The following is a 19,237-nucleotide window of genomic DNA, read 5'->3' on the forward strand; positions in this document are numbered from 1 at the left end:
AGTGGAGAGCAGAACTTGAAAAGACAGTTTTTTTCACACAATCTCTTAATTATACAGGATCCCGTTTCTGAGTGCAGACTGGTAGCGACCTGTGGTTTTCAAACTTGGGTCGGCCTGAGTCTGGGTCTGTGGGCCCTAGCAGCTCTCGAGGAGAGCCTGTACCTACCAAAGTTTGAGAACCACTGCTCTAGATCGCGGTGAGTGATCTAGAAGAGGAGAGTATGCCTAGAGCAGATTGCTCCTGGAACGGGACTTGGAGACTTTTGGCCTGTTCTGTGTGATATGTGGGGAGACTTACCTGTATAAGGTGAGTGAAGAGGCAGAGAATGTGCCTGTGTTCATTGCAGGAGTCATAGGTATGTAAAGAGACAACAGTGCTTTATAGGAGAAGGCTGGGAGGTTATGGGAACACAGGTGAGCATGTTGTCTATACTCGGAGTGGTGAGGTTATAGAGTCTCTCTGACCTAGAAGTGGAAATGAGAGCTTAGGCGGCCAGAACACTTAAGAAGAAGGTGTGCGGGTGGCAAGCAATTGAGGCTAGAATTTAATGCCCAACAGCTTATGTCCAAATTCCCATTTACAAACATCTTGCTAGGTTACTGGCAGGCACCTCCCTTCTTTCCCTTTCTCATCCTAACAAGTGCAAGAGCCCCGAGGAAATTCATGACTGAGGCTGAATCATTGCTGACAAGCAACAGGAAGGGAGACAGTGATGAAAGAGACTTAGAAGAGAAAGCTGGGGTTTTTTGTTTTTTGGGGGGGTGGTGGTGGGGGTGGCGGTGGGAGGCTCAAAATGATTGGAGAATGAGAATCATGTGAAACAGAATGATGGAAGGTTGGGAATGCAGGTCTTTGTTGCGTTTGTTTCTCTCTCTCTTCCTATAGTTCCCAGAAAAGTAGAAGTCCCCACACCTTCCAATTGCAAATTCCACCCCCTGCCTTTAGGGCTCAGGCACACGTCGGGAATACACCTATTGAGGGTGCTGGCTACACCCTCTAGAGCCTGCCTAAGGGGCTGGGTGGATCCTGCCTTTAAAGCTGGCAGGCTCTAGACCGCAGATGCTGAGAATTTATTGTGGGAAGCAGTACCAATTGAACAGCTGCTGAAAGAGATTGTATAGATATAGACAAACCACACCTCTGGTGCTGACTCAGTGATGTCTTTTACGTTTATGCCCTTGAGTTTATGACGCTAACTGGCTAAACTTTTTTGGGATGAAGTAATTAATTTTATTAATCTTTCTATTTTATTCCCTCTAGCGTCCACCGTTCTTTATAGTTTAAGGTGGAGGTTCATTCACTGAGTATTTTCTTGACCATGACTCACCTTGCAGCAACTCACCTACTTAGTTTCCCATTTAATTACATTATACAATACTGAGTTGCCAAAATGTAATGTTATTATACTTTTAAGTGTCCAGAATCTTGGGGTGAAACTGTGATCCCATCAAAGCAGGACTCTTCTAATACATAAATCTGGTTGGAGGAGACCTTTGGAAAAGAGGCCACTTAGCTTAATTTAATTAATTATTGGTAAAATTTCAAGTTGTCCTTGTTTAGCTAGTTAGGTAAGTTTGCACGTCTGTCCCTTTATAAGTTGCAAAACGTGAATGTCCCATGGATGTTTCACAATTCAGCTTTCTAAACGCAATGTTTTGTTCATTTTGAAATGTGCTTTTGTTCCTCTAATTTCTGATCTGGAGATGGAATGTATTTTAGAATTTTGTTGTTGAATTTATCATTTGAACATCAGAATACATCCGCTCCCCCGTGGAAACAGAGTTCTAAATGACGGTTATTCACAACCCAGCTTTAAGGATGCCGTAGATAAAAAGTTGTACAAATAGCACTTAAACTCCATCAAGAATCAAAGCCAAAACATTTCTCTGAGAAAATGTGTTAGAGCCTTCAGTGGGAGCTTCCTTCCCACTGAGGTGTGCCAATGGGCATGGGCACTGTCTAGAAGTATCCTGGCCCCTAAGGGTAGAGCAGGCTTCCCAAGGGGATTGGGAGGCTGAGTGCTGCGGGCTCCTGAGACAAGAGCTGGGGGAAATGGTAGGCTCCAGTGGAAAGGATATATGTGGAGGTGAGGTGGAGTGGGGGGCAAGTGGGCTGTACGCTGGGGAGGAGGGTGCACTAAGGAGGCAGGGGGCTAACATGTACAGAAGGTGAGGGTGGGTGATAGAGGGGGCAAAGGATGTTTTCAGGGGCTGTGATGCTGTAAGGAAGGTGAGCCTTGGTGGAGAGACGATCCAAATATGAGAGATATTCATTGGGCATGCTGTCTGTGTTGGGAAGTCCTGGAATCACATGATCGTGAATGGTAGGAAACTTTTCCTCTGGGGACATCTAATTACTACCCAGTTTGTCTTTTGTTTTATTTTTACGTTGTCCTTAAGAGTGGGGTGAGATGTCCCCTAAGGGCGCATGACATTTATCTTTTCAGCTGTGTCTTAAATAATTTGTAGATTACTGGTCCGTGGGAAACTTAAAGTAGTCATGGTCAGCGTCTCTTGCATACTGACATAGAGTCAGCTGTAGTCTCCAGGTTACTGGCAGGGGCCTATGTTGAAGAGTTTATAGATAATTTATGCAGTGATGATGATTATCTAACGGCTTTAACTTTGTGCTCTTTTACGCTATCCCTTTGATTAAACATATTTATTGACCATTATCTGCCAAGCAATATGTTCCTCTCCAGGGGTAGGAAAGTAAAAATATATTCCTGGATCTTAGGAAGCTTCCAGTTTAGGGACCTAATGACAATTCTAAGTACACAAATAAATAAATGGATCAAGTCCACTGATTTTTGTAGTTCCTTCCTATTCTCTGAAGGTCACAGCAGACGTTGTTTGTGTTCATTAATCATTTGTGAAATTGAACATTAGCAGCCCTGGGATAGTCATGTTTTTTGACAAAGTATTAACATTCTTTAGGCTTGCAGGTTTTTCATTGGTATTGTGAAAGGTTTAGACTATGTGGTCACTCCTGTGTCCCACCCACACTGCTCTGAAATTCTCTATGATCATTTCTTATTGAGAGTATCATAAAATAATGTTAACTAAGGTTTCCCCACAGTATCACTGTGTTATTATTTCCACTTCTTTGGCCAAATTTTCATTTCAAAGGGTTTTCGTTCTTTATTTAACATCAGGTTCCTTCTTTGATTACATAAACATTACTACTTGGAGAAGAAAAGGCAGTTTTCAAAGCACTAAAGAGTGGCATCTTCCATCTCAATGATGGTAATAGAATAACTCAACATAAGATGTTTGGGCTGTCATTTATATATACACACTAGCAATGATGACTTTAATTCTTAACAGCATGTTGCTCCAAATACCTAGTCTCATAAGACTCATTCAACAGATGTTTTTAAAGTACTATATTTTAATGGCTGGACGTGGTGGCTCACACCTGTAATCCCAGCACTTTGGGAGGCTGAGGCGGGTGGATCACAAGGTTAGGAATTCAAGACCAGCCTGGCCAAGATGGTGAAACCCCGTCTCCACTAAAAATACAAAAATTAGCCAGGCGTGGTGGCAGGTGCCTGTAATCCCAGCTACTCGGGAGGCTGTGGCAGAGAATTGCTTGAACCTGTGAGGCGGAGCTTGCAGTGAGCCCAGGTCGCGCCACTGCACTCCAGCCTGGGCGAGAGTGAGACTCGTCTCAAAAAAAAAAAAAGTGCTATATTTTTTCTCAAATATAACTTCTGAGTTATTTGTTAAAGATGAGTGCAACATAGCTAAGTTGTTTTTAGAGTAAGTAACTGTTTACAGTGTTCCCCCATGGTTCTTTTTTTTAATTTCAACCCTTCCTTTCCATTTTCATCTTTATTCGCCTTTTCAGCCTTTTGTCACATCTCATCCTTTCTATCCTGCTTTTGTCCCTTCTCTTCCTTCTTTTTTCTTTTATGCTTCTCTTCTCTTCCCTCCCATTATGTTTTTCTCTTCACTTCCCTTCTCTTTTTATCCATCCCTTCTGATTCCTTCTGATTTACTTTTTTACCCGTTCATCTTTCTTCTTTCTTATCTCTCATTTCATACTTCTATTTATTTGTCCATTTCACCATCTGTTGAACTACCTATTTATTTACATTTTGTTTTGGTTTGGTTTGTTTTTTTGAGACAGAGTCTCACTCTGTTGCCTAGGCTGGAGTGCAGTGGCGTGATCTTGGCCCACCACAACTTCTGCCTCCTGGGTTCAAGCGATTCTCCTGCCTCAGCCTCCCGAGTAGCTGGGACTACAGGCAGGCGCTACCATGCCTGGCTAATTTTTGTATTTTTAGTAGGGGCGGAGTTTCACTATGTTGGCCTAGCTGGTCTCAAACTCCTGACCTCCTGATCCGCCCGCCTCAGCCTCCCAAAGTGCTGGGATTACAGGTGTGAGCCACCGCGCCTGGCCTATTTACAGTTCTTTATTTCTGTCTGTCATCTTTATCAGCACAGTTCTCTACTTTGGTATTCTAAAAATCTGTACAAGTAAAATTAGAAGCATATCTCGTTTTATTGCGCTTTGCTTTATTGTACTTTGCAGCAATTGTGTTTTTACTAATTGATGGTTTCTGGCAACACTGCCTTAAGCAAGTCTGTCAGTGCCATGTTTCCAACAGCACGTGCTCACTCTGTGTCTCTGTGTCACATTTTGGTAATTCTCACAATATTTGTCTTTTGTTTTATTTTTACGTTGTCCTTAAGAGTGGGGTGAGATGTCCCCTAAGGGCGCATGACATTTATCTTCTTCATTATTATATTATCTTTTTTGGTGATCATTGATCTCTGATGCTACTCTTGTAATTTTTTTGGGGTGCTACAAATCATATGCACATATGACAGTGAACTTAATCTATAAATGTTGTGTATGTTCTGACTGCTCTGCCAACTGGCCATTCCCCTGTGTCTTTCCCGCTTCTTGGGCACAATATTGAAATTAGACCACTTAATAACTCTACCAGGGCCTTTAAATGTTCAAGGGAATGGAAGAGTTGCATGCCCTCATTTTAAATCAAAAGCTAGAAATGATTAAGCTCAGTGAGGAAGTCATGTTGAAAGCTGAGATAGGCTAAAAGCTGAACCTCTTGTACTAGACAATTATCCAAATTGTGAAAGCAAAGGAAAAGTTGTTGAAGGAAATTAAAAGTGCTACTCCAGTAAACACACACATCATGAGAGAGTAAAATGGCATTATTGCTGATAGGGAGAAAATCTTACTGGTCTAGAATTCAAGGCTGTTCAATCTGTGGCCTGCAGGCCGTATATAGCCTAGGACGGTTTTGAATGCTGCCCAATACAAATTTGTAAACTTTCTTAAAAGACTATGCAATTTTTGTTGCAAATTTTTTTTTTTTTTTTTTAGCTCATTGGCTATTGTTGTTAGTGTGTTTTATGCATAGCCCAAGATAATCCTTTTTGGCCCAGGGAAGCCAAAAGATTAGACACCCTTGGATAGATCAAGCCAGCCACAACATTCTCTGCCAAAGCCTAATCCAGAGCAAGACCTTAACTGTCTTCAATTCTGTGAAGGCTGAGAGAGATGAGGAAGCTGGAGGAGAAAGGTATGAAACTAGCAGAGGTTGGTTCCTGAGGTTTAAGGAAAGAAGCTGTCTCCAAAATGTGAATGTGCAAAGTGAAGCAGCAAGTGCTCATGAAGAAGCTGAAGCAAGTTATCCGGGAAATCTAGCTAAGATAATTGATGAACAAGGTGACACTAAACAACACATTTTTAATGTAGGCAAAACAGCCTTCTAGTGGAAGAAGATGCCATCTAGTATTTCAGAGCTAGAGAGGGGAAGTCAATGCCTGGTTTCGAAGTTTCAAAGGATAGGCTGACTGTCTTTTTAGGGGTTAATGCAGCTGGTGACTTTTAAGTTGAAGCCACTGCTCATTTACCATCCCAGAATGCCTAAGGTCTTTAAAAAGTATTCTAAATCTAGTCTGCCTGTGCTCTATAAATGGAACAACGAAGCTCAGATGAGAGCACACCTGTTTATAGCAAGGTCTACTGACTTTTTAAGCCTACTGTTGAGACCTACTTCTCAGAAAAAAAAGATTCCTTTCAAAATATTACTGCTTATAGACTGGGCACCTGGTCACCTAAGAGATCTGATGGAGATTAATGTTGTTTTCATGCCTTCTAACACAACATTTGTTCCGTAGCACGTGGATCAAGAAGTGACTTTGACTTTTAAGTTTTATTATTTAAAAAGACATTTCATAAAGCTATAGCTGCCACAGATAAGTGATTCCTCTAATGAATCTGAGCAAAATAAATAGGAAATCTGGAAAGAATTCACCATTCTACATGCCATTAAGAACATTTGTGATCCATGGGAGGAGGTCAAAATATCAACATTAACAGCAGTTTGAAAGAAGTTGATTCTAACTCTTGTAGATGTCTTAGAAAGGTTCAAGACTTTTGTGGAGGATGTAATTGCAGATATGGTGGAAATAGCAAGGGACCTATTAATAGAGTTAGAAGAGGAGGCTGAAGGTGTGGCTTAGTTTTTTCAGTGTCATGATAACACTTTAATGGATGTGGTGTTGTTTCTCATAGATGAGCAAAGAAAGTGGATTCTTGAGATGGTATCTACTTTCTTGGTGAAGGTGCTATGAACATTGTTAAAATGACAACAAAGAATTTCGAATATTATAAAAACTTAGTTGGTAAAGCAGCAGCAGGATTTAAGAAGATTGACTCTAATTTTGAAAGAAGTTTTACCATATGTAAACTGCTGTTAAGCAACATTGCATGCTACAGAGAAATCGTTTGTGAAAGGAAGAGTCAGTCTTTCTGGCAAAATTCGTTATTGTCTTATTTTAAGAAATTGCTATAGCCACCCACCCTTCAGCAACCACCACCCTGATCAGCCAGTAGCTATCAACCTCAAGACAAGCCCCTCCAATGGCAAAAAGATTACAACTTGCTGAAGGCTCAGTTGATAGTTAGCATTTTTTTAGGGACAAGTTATCTTTTGACTAAGGTTGTTCATCGGTGTTTTAGACATAATGCTATTGCCCACTTAATAGGCCACAGTATAATGTAAACATAACTTATATATGCACTGGGAAACCAAAAAAATTTGTGTAACTAATTTTATTGCAATATTCTATTGTGGTGTCTGGAACCCAACTTGCATTATCTTCAACGTATGCCTAGTTATGAAAGTTAAATTTTATTTTCTAATACAAGGCAAATTTTATTTTCTAGTAGTTAAAATATAAACACAATTGACGATTGATTACTCTTTAAACATTGTAAGAACAGTATTCAACAATATGTTTCTAGCATTTTATACTTTTAAAAAATTGTTCCTTTTCTTCACAATAGAACATGTGTGCAATGGTCATCTGATCAAGACCAAAGAGTCGCTCCTTTTGGCATGTACGGTGAAGTTCATCTTTGCTTTCATTGTATCCAAATTATAAACATCCTGTCACTAACTTCAGAATTTTCATTTTTCCAGTTTTCGAAATTGATTATAAGTTCAAATTGCAATAAAATATTGAAATAAGTGTGCAAATACGTGGTAAAAAGAAATACAATGATATTATTGAAACTGCATGTTGACATGCTGGCGGCCCCATATACAGTAAAATGAAATGCTTAGTAATTGATGGATTAAAGACTGGAATTATTAAAGTTGTTTTGACTGTCAATCTGTCATGCAGAAAAGTTCAGGATTTTCAAATGTCAAAAGAGCTAAGTAGGAGATCACTTATACATATAATTGAAAATTACAGCATATGGCTACAATTTCTATGCCTGTTAATGTCAGACAAAAACATCAGCCCATATACATTAAAAGAAATATAGAAAGTGGTTTATTGCAGAAGCACTTATTTGTGTGATACTAGGCCAATTCATGTCTACTGATATCTCAGTATATTATCTGAGCAATCTGTCACCTTTGGTTCATACTCAAAGCCATACTCATAGCTCTGTTATTAACATAAGGTCTTCAAACTATTTGAAATTCTATGTTTTGTTTATGGAGTGGCTTTACTCCCATTTAGCATGTGAAATCTTGTATGTGGAAGAATTAGAATAAGACATTTACAGGAAAAGAAGAGTGTTAAATCTCTCCAAGGTCATTAGATCCCAAATGTGATTCCACAGAAATTTGGAGTGGATCCAAAATACGATTCACCAAAAAGTGGGGGCAGGAGCCCTTGAAATCCTAAGTATGTGTGTGGATGTATCACACACAGAGTAAATAATTTGATAAAATCATTAATTACTTGAGTTAAAGAAACGAATCATCTTTGATTTTAATGTAACAATGTGGAAATTCCATTGTCTCCCAAGTAATTCAGTTTATTTTGTATTACATATGAGAAATATTTTTGATTTGTATAGAGGATGGTTAAAACTGAAACAAAGAGAAGAAAGGTATAGATAACATAATCAATGATGATTCCATGGAAAGGGTGCCAAGGTCTTTTCACTTAAGATACATAGTGTTGTAGCAATTGCTAGATAATGGCCACAACTCTTTGGGGAAAGCTTAATTGAGAGACTAAGTGAGGAGCCCTGTCTTTGAAATCAGTTAGAACTTTGAGCTGCGAAGGAGTGGAAAAAGCAAGATTTACTCATGGACTCACATATACACACCCATGTGTAAATTGTGCGGAGCGATAAGTCAACCAGGGATAGCTGCAATACTATGTGGCCAGGTCGTCTCCTTCTCCCTCACTGTTAACGCTGACATAGGCATTAAGGACAAATGAAAGTGAAATAAGCTACCAGGTGCATTTTCTGGTTCAGGTGTGGTTTAAGCAACTGTGACTAGCAGAGTTCTATAAACATCAGCTTTGTCTCAGAATTGCAGTCTTGCAAGTTAGCCCCGCTGTCAGAAGAACTGAGCACAATTATAGAGAGAGAAAGCTGAGAAACCAGGTTACTGTTCATATGTAACCCACAAGTCCTAGAAATCTGTCTGTATAAATCCAGCAGCATTTTGCACATTTAAAAGATATATTTCTTTATTTATCTCTTATTTATTAACTTCCCTGTGTGCAAGTGCTCTATAAACAAGTAAAGAAGCCAACGAAAAAGGTTATTTTGAAAAGAATAAAAAGTTGAACTTAGAGTGGGCTAGTTTTCTGATCAGATTTGTTGGCAGTTTCTGGAGTAACATAAAGAGAAAAGCACTTTTTTTTTTTTTTTTCTTTTTTTTTTTGAGACGGAGTCTCGCTCTGTCACCCAGGCTGGAGTGCAGTGGCACGATCTCGGCTCGCTGCAAGCTCCGCCTCCCGGGTTCACGCCATTCTCCTGCCTCAGCCTCTCCGAGTAGCTGGGACTACAGGCGCCCACAACCACGCCCGGCTAATTTTTTGTATTTTTAGTAGAGACGGGGTTTCACCATGTTAGCCAGGATGGTCTCGATCTCCTGACCTCGTGATCCGCCCGCCTCAGCCTCCCAAAGTGCTGGGATTACAAGCGTGAGCCACCACGCCCGGCCGAGAAAAGCACTTTTTTCAGTTGTGATACAGCTGTCGAGGCAGGCTTGATTAAAAGTGAATCCTAAGGGAAACGACTAATAAAGAATTGGTAGGCATTGGGATTATTTTGGATATTCTGATTATTTATATGGCCCTTTAACCAAGTGAAAACTAAAATCTTTCCAGGCTAGGTATATTATTAATATTTAATATTATTTGGCATTCGAACTAAAATTTGTGTCCACTTACACAATGGGCACAAAATTATTTCTGTTTTTAACCCTCTACTTTATAACAGTCTGAGACTGTTTTTCTGCCACTAAATGTACGTAACAATTTTACTTTTTACGAAAAGCTGTTCCTAACATAACTAAGCAAAATACGTTTTCTTAAGACATTTTGTTTATAGACTTTCTCACTATTTTATAGTTGAGGCACACTACCCTTGTTAAATGTATTTGGGAAGCCGTTTTAAAAGTTCGTATTGGAACACACATTTATTATTTTTCCTACAGCATTTACTCTGCAAATGTCAGCATGCACCAAGAGTGACTTTATTGCCTTAAATAGACTCAGAGGTGGGACAGGAGGGCACATGACACATTCAGCACTTCACTCCTTGGGGCTCTTGTTGCTTGTGGTGTTTTTGTCTAAATATGTCTTTGTTATAAATTATACTACATTTCTGAAACTGAGGTTGAAAGAGACTGAAGCCTACTTCCTGTGGTGTTCAGGGAATCATGTTTGAGTGTTGTGAAGTGAGGAGGAGGAGAGTCAAGGTGAATAAGTAAGGGGTAGGTCGACAGATCTCTAGTTATTTCTCCTTTATAATTATACCATGAGGGCAGAACTGAATTAACTTGTAATGGAAGAGATTAGGTCTTATCCAAGACAGTGATGATATCCAAAATATGGAATAACCAACATGTTGGGGCCAGTGGTAAATTAGAATATACCGACTGAGTGGCCTTTAAGCAGCTGTTACTTTACTGAAGGGGGCGCAGGAAATAGCACATAAATAAATAAATATTTTACTTACTTCACATAATAAGTGTTATAAGTTAAAGCAGGGTAAAACGATTAAGTATGGCGGAGAGGGTGGGTTCTGTCTACAATGGGTAGTCTGGAAGACCTCTCAGAGAAGGTGGCATATGGATAAGATAGAAATGAAAAAAAGGAGCATTCCAGGCAGATGGAACAGCTAGCACAAAGATCATGAGTTGGAAATTAACTCAGGATGTTAGGTGTAAAGAAAGAAAACCTGTTGGATATCCAGGGAAGATGTCCACAAACCAACTGGATATGTGAGTCTAGATGAGAAGGGAGCAGTGAAGTCTGGAGGTTTGCAAGTCATTCATGGATATAAGACTGGACGGGATTATTCTGGGAGAGTAATGAGAGAAGAGCAAAGAGAGATGGCAACTCCAAAGTCCAAACCCTGATAATGGGAAAATCAATAGCTTTGATGACACTTGAGGAAAATTCTTAGTCTTCTGCGTATCTCAGCAATGATTTTCAGATACCATTGGCACTAACAATAGTCACTATTTAAAAGTCATTTCCCCCACCTATCCGACATTTTCAAGAAAACGAGATCCACGTCTTGTTGTTAAGTTTTGCCTACCTTTAGAGTAGAGTGAGGGATGCATTCTTCTTGAAAAAAGAATCTAGATTCATATTTGGATGACTTATTGGATGAACTTAAGCCTTACACTGTTCTGTCAAGTTGTAAAATATAGACTTCAGCTTCCCAGGGACTGCTCTGAAATATATAGTTACTTCAATTTCACCTTATTGATATACGAAACATACATAACCATAATTTATTTTAACAGCCAATTAATCTTTTCTTGCTATTGAAATAAGTTTATATAATAACAAAACTGATACCAGAAACACAAGAAAAAATGAGTCATGCTTTATAGCTAATTTGTATCACTACTTGTGTTGAAAACACAAGACGTAGTAATTTATTTTGTTATGATTAATGAAAATGCCCAGAAACTGTTTGCAGAATGACTTTAACAAAATAAACAATGAAAAATGCAAATTTTTCGGAGAATCCCCAGAGACACTTGATACCGCCTTTCTTCTTCTGACAAAGTTCTCATTTGAAATTAATATTTATGTTTTTGATATAGATCTATCCATTTACCTAATTTTACAGTACTCAATGCATTTCTGGTTATTCTTTCTGAAGCCCTACCAAAAACCAAACCTCGATTTAACATAAGCAAATATGTGTTCAAATATTAACAATTTCTGTATGGGCATTATAATTCCTCCCCCCACATCGCACTGCCCCACCCCACCCCCACCGCTGAGACGGAGTCTCACTCTGTCACCCAGGCTGGAGTGCAAGTAGCATGATCTCAGCTCACTGCAACCTCCGCCTCCTGGGTTCAAGCGATTCTCCCTGCCGCAGCCTCCTGAGTTGCTGGGATTACAGGCACCCGCCACCATGCCCGGCTAATTTTTGTATTTTTAGTAGAGACTGGGTTTCGCCGTGTTGGCCAGGCTGGAGTCCAACTCCTGACCTCGTGATCCACCTGCCTCGGCCTCCCAAAGTGCTGGGATTACCAGCATGAGCCACTGCACCCACCCATGGGTATTACGATTCTTTTTAAATTTATTTTTTAGCAGTCTCTAGTTTATACTTTAGTCAACTCTCACTCTGTTACCTTCAGTTATTAAGGCAGTATATCATTAGCTTATCTGACAATTATGTACTTACTGGGCATTTAGAATTGTGCTAAACAGACACAATCTCTGCCGTCGTAGAGCTCACAATCCAGAGGAGAGGGTAGAGTATGATGCATTTAAATAATGCATGAGAAGGGATAGCATGTGTTGGGGATTACTGTGGGAGCTCCTTTCAGTGACTGTTGTACTAGCCCCCGAGAGTTAGGCATGACACTGTGTGTCAGTGAGCTACTTACTAAGCGCTAATTAAGTACATCTCGTTATTTTATTTTTTTTCCTTTATGGGTCTGTACCCATATGGCTTTAGTTTGGATATTCTGTACTTGTTCATGTGTTGCTCTCTAAGAATTATTAAACTTTGATATGCAGGGTTTTGAATCACCAGTTACAGCCAACAGTCTGTGAATGAGAAAAGAAGTGGTTATTGTAAACTCAAAAGTAACTGTTGAGGTACTTCTTTTAAAAAATCTTTCCCCATTGCAAAATAATACATATTCATTGATAAACATTTAAGTACAGAAAAGTGAAAAGCTTCAAAAACCCACCTGTAGAACCAGTACTCAAAGTAAACCACCCTCATTGTGTGTGTGTGTGTGTGTGTGTGTGTTTTCCTTTTGTTTTTGGGTGAATTTTCTCCAATTATAATTTTGCTCTTATACAGTTTTGTAGCCTTCTTGTTAGCTACATAACATCATAACAAGCTTTTCTGCATGCTATTAAAACCACTAGAGGCAGCTTTTAACAATCTTGTTTTGTTTTTGCATTTGAACAGTGGTGTTGCTAATGTTGCTTAGTTAACTTAGAAAAAAAATGAAGCTGGAGATTCTGGGTTGGTAAACACATGGACTTGCTGAGACGGGGATGTGCTTAGAGAGGGCGTGAAAGCTCCTCACTTCCTCTGTACTCCTATACCTTGCCCTATGCATTTGGCTCTTCCTGACTTGTATCCTTTATTGTATGCCATTAAAAAAATTGACAAGCTGTTTCTAAAATATATATGGAAATGCAAAGGGACTAGAATATCCTAAGCAATCTTATAAGAGAAGTACAAAGTGGAGAACTTACATTAAATAACTCTAAGACTATTAAGCTATAGTAACCAGGATTGTGTGATACTGACATATGTATCAATAAAGAGATCTATGGAACAGAAGAAAGAACCCAGAAATAGACCCTCCTTATATAGTTATGTTACATTTAACCAAGGCATGAATCAATTCAATGGGAAATAGAATGTCTTTTCAGTAAATAGCCCTGTAACAACTGTATTATGTGTAAGTGTGTGTATAAATATATGTACATAATCGTATCACACCCCATATGCAAAAATTAATTTGAGATGAATCAAAGACCTAACACTTAAAATCTAAAACTATAAAGCTGCGTAAGGAAAGTGTTTCATCAAAATGTAAAACTCTGCTCTGTACATGTTCACAGCATGTTAACCACAGACCTCCCTGAGTGCTGACTCATTGCTCTGCTTATCCCTGACCCTCTCCAGGACTTGAGGGTATTGTGGTTGTTCATGTTATGGTCTCGAACTCATGACCTCAGGTGATCTGCTTGCCTTGGCCTACCAAAGTGCTGGGATTATAGGTGTGAGCCACCATGCCCAGCCATGGGTTTATGTTTTTTTAAAATTTATTTTTTAGTAGTCTCTAGTTTATACTTTAGTCAACTCTCACTCTGTTACCTTCAGTTATTAAGGCAGTATTTCATTATTAATTTGAGATGAATTTGAGCAAATCTTTCCTAAGATGAGAGTTGAATATTTCATTCTTTAAACTGCATCAAAATGTCCCAGTATAGAAGTGGCCTAGGCCGGGCACAGTTGCACGTATCTGTAATCCCAGCACTTTGGGAAGCCAAGATGAATGGATTACTTGAGCCAGGAGTTTGAGACCAGCCTGGCCAACATGGCAAAACCCTGGCTCTACCAAATACAAAAAAATTAGCCAGGAGTGTTGGGGCATGTCTGTGGTCCCAGCTACTCAGGAAGTTGAGGTGAGAGGATCACTCGAGCCCAGGAGGTGGAGGTTGTACTGAGCCAAGATTGTGACACTGCCGACTGAGGAAGACCCCACCTCCAAAACAAACAAACAAAAAAGAAGTGGTCTCATCAAATGAGAGGAATGGTCCATGATGTGGTCTCTTGTGTTCTTTCTGGCCCTACATGTCATTTCAGTTTATAAAATGATGGAAGAAGCAATGAATCCCAGGTGAAATGGCCCCAAATCTAGTTGGAGTGTTTGCAGACAGAAAGGTCTGGCTGCTTGTTCTCACTGTTCAGTAATGAGATGCAGACAGACAGGGAAAGAAGGGAGTTTATTTCTGCAGCCGGTTACAGGGAAAAGGACTGAGTTTTCCCTCAGACCAACTCCAAGTTACAAGTTTTTTTCTAGTGCTTATGTACATTTTAAGCCCCATGCCTACTTGTGGGAGTGCACCTACGAGCCGGAGTGTTTCATTCAATCTATATCTAATCTTTAACTAGAGTCTGGAGTCTGGAAGGTTTTCTCTAGAGTCTTGGAAAGTTTCTTAAGTGGACCCTGGTACAAGGTATACCTGTAAGAATGCCTTTATTATTCATTCAGACGTTAGGGTCTAAGAAAACCCAGGTGGGGTCATAATGGGTTTGTTTTCGTATTCCAGCCCTTGTACTCAGGCACCAGTTTCTCCAGTTCTTTAATGTTTAACTTACACATACATCAGAGTTATAATAGAGGACTCTTCTGGTGGCTAATGGGAACCTGGGCTGCCACAGAAGGCCACAGGTTTTGAGAGGCTATAGGTCTATTCAGATTATATGACCAGTCTGGGCTGAGCACAGTGGGTCACAGGAGGAGGGGAACAAAAAGAGAAGGTGTAGTCCAGCCTTTGAGCACCATCAAGGTATAGTTGGAGTGATCCAAGGCACACCCTAAAGACAGTGAGGAAAGTAACCCTTGCTGAGGAAGCTAGGACTGTGGGAAGGACACTAGATGGCAGTTAACAGACTTGAGTTCTTACCCAGGATGTGACTTTCAGTGTGTGGCCCGTGATGGACATTCGCTTCTTCCTCCATAAAATGAGAGGCTAGATGGATCAGCAAGTGTTTCTTCTTCTTTTTTAAAAACCTGTCATTGGCCGGGCATGGTGCCTCACGCCTGTAATCCTAGGACTTTGGGAGGCTGAGGCAGGCAGATTGCCTGAGCTCAAAAGTTCAAGACTAGCTTGGGCAACACGATGAAACTCCATCTCTACTAAAATACAAGAAAAAGAAAATTAGCTGGGCATGGCAGTGTGCACATGTAGTCCCAGCTACTTGGGAGGCTGAGGTAGGAGAATCACTTGAACCAGGGAGGTGGAGGTTGCAGTGAGCCGAGATCGTGCCATTGCACTCCAGGCTGGGTGACAGAGTAAGACTCCCTCTCAAAAAAAAAAAAAAAAAAAAAAATGAAAAAACAAAAAAAACCCACCTGTCATCTTGTTTTCATTAATGAAATACTTTTTATTGGTGCAAAAAAATAAATAAATGAAGCTGATTGAAGGCTGATTCTGGAGAAACTGGGAAGAAGAGTAGGAGGCGTGTTCTTGTCACTCTGGTGTAGGAAACCACAGTATACCTCACTGCTGAGCAAGCTTATGAACCTCACAGATCTTTTGAGCAGGGAAAACAAATGGTATTTTGGAATTCTGACATGAAGAATGTCTCAGAAATCCAACTTGTTATCCTATAGGACTCTCCAAAAATGTGTCCTCTGCTTAATTATGTGCATAAGGAGGGGTTTCTGTTAAAAACAACGCAACAACAACAAAAAAACCCAAAATAGAGGTACCAATTCTATTTTTATGCAACCTTATTATTAAATAAAACTCCATCTTAGATTATTACCTAACAGTTTTTAGCAGTTTTTATGGCACATGTACACTTGAGGGCCTTCGTCTCATTTAGTCCACATAGAAACTCTTCGGGGTCAGTACAGTTATTTTACCCTTTTTCCTGGTGAGCAGCATGAGGCTTAAGGCCCTTAAATAACATGACTGAGGTTTTACAACCAATAAGTTTCAGAGTAGAGGTCAAAACTTGTGCCATCTTACCAACTATGCTGCTGAGCCAACCTGTGGTTTTTGTCATTGGGTCCTTAATTCTGCTTCTCCACTTCATATAACTGAAGACTACCCTTTAGTGCGTCTCCTAGTGTTCTCTTTGGACTAAAAGTTCCAATTTTTCAACTATTCTTCATAACATAATGGGCTCCAAACCCTGCCTAATCCTGTGTGAATGTAGTTAATTTTTGATATAAATTAAAACCTCCAAATTTATTGCCCTTGAACTTAATAATGTTCATGTTGATTTATTATTTTGCCACTTTGTCACTATTTTACATATCTGTTTTGGCATCTAGCATGTATGTTTTTTGTTGATTTCTGCAGATTATATTAATGTGTCTCTATTTATTCATCCAAATGATTACTGATCAGGGCCAGAACAAGAATACAGCACTTTGGTATGGCACAAGACACAGCTTTATCAGGATAGCCTTGTAGTTCAGATGTTGGTAAAATAATAATTTAATTTTATTTGCATTTTTAAGCCATGTATAATCCTTTGGAATTTGAGCATTCAGTATAAGCTCTCTCTGTAAATGGTTTATTTTTTCTTAATGAATTTGTTTACAGGAATTATTCAATAAATGCTTCCAAATGACATTGAATAATTGTGTTTTAATGTCATTAACATGTATTGGGCATTTTTTCCCCTTGATATCTAAAATTCCTATAGTTTATATCTAAGAAGGCAAATAGCAGCCAGTACAAACAGACGCTGGAATCATATTGGTATGAAAGTGATATTGCTATCCCCTCCCTCCAGTTAAAGTAAATTGAGGAAATTAAAGAATGGTTAGGTATTGAGCAAATGGGATTCCCATTTGAGATTTAGAAAATGAATTGGAAGTATGTTTATTGTTTTTATAAGTTTGATAAGACGGGTGATTCTACTGGTAATCCATCTGTGGAGATGTTTGCACCTAACACCCTGTGACTGAGTGCGTCATATGTTTGTATGTTCTGTGACCTGCTGAATATCACGCTGTGCAGATGACTGTAATCTGCGCTATTGGGCCATGCTGTTATAAGTATTATTATGAAGCCAGCTTAGAATCTTTTAATGAGTTTGGATGTCAACATGAGATATCAAATTGCACTTGACAGCTTGAATATTATAGTCAATTTTTAATTTAATAGAAACTTCTTTCATGTTTTAATTGTCATCTTAAATTTCTGGTAATCAAATGAGAAGACAAACAATCTTGACAGCTGAAGAAAGAAAAGATACATGATTTTCAACTGTTGTGGACCATGGATAATGATTTTATGTGAAAGAGATGTTCTGAAACAATCCTTTATGAAACATTTTCTTACATTATGTAGACAGACATTTTGATACATATCATAAAGTCAATTACCAAAAGAAATAACGAACTCAAGAATTTTTTTCCTCAATATGTGAGAGTTTGCAAAGTATTTCTTAATAAAATTGCTTAACATTGAAGTTATATCAGATAACTAGTTTAACAATATCATTTAAGCTACAAAAACCAATCATTTCTAAATGGCAAATTTCCTTGTTAATTTAAGTTTATTTTAAAATTCTGAAGGTTTCAAAATAAAAGCATTTTGGTACGCATTTGTATCAGCTGCCTAGTGCAGCTGTAACAAAGTACCAAAAATATTGGCTTAAAACAGCTGAGTATATTCTGTTATGCTTCTGAAGTCTCAATGTTTGGAATCAGGGTGTCAGCAGGGCCATGCTCTCTTTGAAGTGCTCTAGGGGAGAATCTGTTCCATGCATTTCTCTTATCTCTGCTCTTGTAGGCAATTCTTGGCATTCCAGTCTCTGCCTCTGTAGTCACATGCCATTCTGCCTTTGTGTCTGTCTCTGTGTCCCCTCTCTCCTTATAGACACAAGTCATATGGTCATATTGGATTAGGACCAGCCTTGGTCTAATATGACCTCATCTTAACTTGATTACATCACATTACATGTGACCATGTAAGGTCACATTCACTGGTACTGCAGATTAGGACTTCAACATATCCTGTTGGAGGATGTAGTGCAACTCATAAAGCATTCAATAGTTGGAGAGAAACAGCTTAAGAGAGAGACTGGAAAATGGACTGCAGCGATGTTAGCACTTGTGATTTTTTTTATATTTGTTTCAGTCAAAATTCTGACTTTGGTTTATTGGCTTGCACATTAGGTAATTACAGCCTCAGACTTTTGATTTAAAAAAGTTGTAATTTCTCTTTGGAACATTTTCCCACTGACCTATTATATCAGAAGGCTATTCAATGAATTCTCTCAGGTCAGAAACCAGGAACAAACTGAGACTAGGTTTGGTTGTTTTATACTGCAGATGATTAAATAGTTACAAATTGTATGATATTGCTAATGGTATGAAAAAACATGATCTCTTTTCAAATCTTAAAATCTCTTATCGAATTTATAGTAATTCTACTGTAGCAGATTGTGAACATGTAAAATAGTCATCATCATCATCATCATCATAAGGTTGAAATGCATTACCTTATTTATTCCTTAAAATAACCCAAGAAGATAAAGACTGCTGTGATTCTTCTCTCTACATCTGCCCAAACTGAGGCTTGTGAACATGTGTAACTTGTCCAAGAGCTTCATAGTCATTGATGAAACAGTTTTAACCTGGCAAGTTGACCCTACAGATGAACTCTTACCTTGTGTGCTATAGGTTTTTTTTTTTTCTATCTAAGTCTCATGACATTGCTCATCAGTAATATTTTTTTCATTAAACTTTTTATTTTGAGATAATTGTGGTTTCATTTATAGTTGAGGGCAAAAATCCAGAGAGATTCCTTGTATCCTTTACCCAGTTTCCCCCAGTGCTGCTGTCTTGCAAAACTATAGTACTGTATTGTAACCAATGTGCTGATATTGATAATGTCAAGATATAGAATATTTCTATAACTACAAAAATTCCTCTGATTGCCTTTTTATAGCCACATCTACCTCTCCCACTGTCATTTTAAGAGTGCAGCATCTAACCAAATGGAATTATTCAGCATGTTAACT

General features: G+C 38.9%; 1 protein-coding gene across 4 annotated transcripts in view; it reads left to right on the plus strand.

Moving 5' to 3' along the window:
- The window catches only part of FAM83B (family with sequence similarity 83 member B), a 216,347-nt gene that overhangs the window by 121,153 nt on the left and 75,957 nt on the right, over positions 1-19,237 (plus strand). The window lies entirely within an intron of this gene.

The sequence above is a fragment of the Symphalangus syndactylus genome, chromosome 23 (assembly GCF_028878055.3).
Source record: "Symphalangus syndactylus isolate Jambi chromosome 23, NHGRI_mSymSyn1-v2.1_pri, whole genome shotgun sequence".
In the NCBI taxonomy this organism is placed as follows: domain Eukaryota; kingdom Metazoa; phylum Chordata; class Mammalia; order Primates; family Hylobatidae; genus Symphalangus; species Symphalangus syndactylus.